Raw genomic sequence first — 2046 nt, 5'->3', positions numbered from 1 at the left:
ATGCCGTCGCTCGCACTGCTTTTCCTTGAGAATACATTCTACATCACCTTTGCCTGCGCTAATTTTACCTCAACCCTTAGCTCCCACGCAGAATCTTTCCTAATTCCCCCAATACGGAGATCATCTCTCTTCACCACCTGAGATAATGCACACTTTATCTGTGACTACATAATGACCCATTCTAACCTGTACCGTAGCTATTTGTGTACTTAGCGTAGGGATTAGTGTAAGCTTTTAGATGCAAGACCTATGTGTAGTTTATTTTTGTTTCACAAGGCCAGTGCCTTGAAATATAAACATTTGTTGAATGAATGAATGAACGAAGGAATGAATGAGCGAATGAATGGAAATGCCGCCCCGAAACCTCTGAGTTCATATTGCTTCCAACTTGCATTTCCCGGGCTACAGCAGCTGGAGGTAAGAGTTGGTGGTCCTATTACCAGTATAGCGCATACTTTGTGCTCTTTCTTGCCTTTATCACTGCTAGGAGGCCTCTGCTGTGCCCCTTCAGGGTCTCACAGTTAAGTTCTGGGGGGCTGCAGGCACCACGTCACAGGGCTTTACCACAAAACCTCGGTGGCTCTTAAGTCGGCAGCCGCCATCCGTTTCTCTAAAGCTCTGCCTTTGGTAATTTCTCAGATGGAGGCCTCTGTTGCTGACTGAAACCACCTGGGGCACCTCGCCAATGCTGTGAGTTTCCTTCAACGACTTGGGCCTGACTCCATAGGGAAGGCGTCACGAATAACGCCCGGAGAAGTCGGGGTGGAGATAAGCCAGGGGCTGGACCCCGGCTCTTTCCCTACCATCAACGCGGCATGGCTTCCTTCAGGTATCTTTTTGGTCTCCCAACTATTTTTGTTGTGAGGTCTTCGTGCTTACCGTGAGGAGTCTTAAAAATTAATAATAATAATAATAATAATAATAATAATAACGTCGGTCATCCATTTCATTAATCCCTACAGCATTTAGGAAGCAACTAAAGAATTCTGGGATGAGCAGTTCCCACGGAAGGAGGCCTATTAAAAACTATGCAAAGCGTTGTTGTCTTCTGACCGACTAAAACCCCGAGCCTCGAGCCTCCAGCCGCCTCACCACCTCCTTTGTAGTTTCCCGAGCATTTTGTGTCCTTCCTGCGCTGCCTGCGGCCGCCCCTGAGCACATGGGCGAACCGGCTTCAGGGCAGACGCAAGACTTCACCGAGGTGAGTACAGAGGGTGTCTCTCCGCCCGGCCGGGCTGAGAAGGCGAACTCGCCCTCGGGGCAGAGCAGCGGCCCTCCGAGGTGGGTGGGGGCCCGGGAAGGGAGCCCTCCGCGGCCCGGCGGCGCCGCCAGGCCCCGTGCTCCTGCGCGCCGGGAAGAGCGGATGCCCTGCCGTTTCGTACTTCCTTTCCTCCGAGCCGCGGCCTCTCTCCGGCTCTGGCAAGGGCGGGAGTTTGGCGGCGAACTTGGCAAGCATTTCACAAGACGGTAAAGGTTAAGGTACGGTAGGGGTTGTTTAGTGCAGGATTGTAAATATTTGTTAAAAGGTTTGTGGAGCTGCTGCTTTTGATATCTCTAATCCACCGAGACAGAAATAACTTCAAAGCCGTGCCTGGTCTGACTTGGTCCTCAACCAAAGGGAAAGATCAGCTCCTGCTAAAATATGTTTTCGCTCACGGCCAGGCAGCCTGCCTTAGCAGGCGTCCTGGAGTATGAATCATAATTTAATTGTCTTTGGGCACTTGCACACCTGCTCGGGGAACGTCAACAGGACAGGAGCGGAGCTGCATGAATAAATGTGAAGGAGCCTTTAGTTTACACCGTTCCATGCTGTCGCCAGCGGAACGAGAAGTGAGGCTTGTGTCTCTTCAAAAGGATGGGCCAAGCCAGCGCCTCTTCCCGGAGAACCCGGAGGCTTCACCACGGTGCCGCTCCGAGCGGTGGGGGAGCAATGACCTGCACCCTCGGGGGCTGCTCTAGAGATTTCACAGTAGGGATTTCCAAATTGTCCTGTGTGTTCTGGGCATCTGAGTTCCGGGGGTGAAGGAGAGGAGAGGGAACTGGAGG

Source organism: Eumetopias jubatus, unplaced genomic scaffold (assembly GCF_037043125.1).
Source record: "Eumetopias jubatus isolate StellerSeaLion01/CBP00866 unplaced genomic scaffold, mEumJub1_p1.0 scaffold_7, whole genome shotgun sequence".
NCBI lineage: Eukaryota > Metazoa > Chordata > Mammalia > Carnivora > Otariidae > Eumetopias > Eumetopias jubatus.
The sequence above is the reverse complement of the archived record's forward strand: the minus strand, read 5'-3'. Positions refer to the sequence as shown.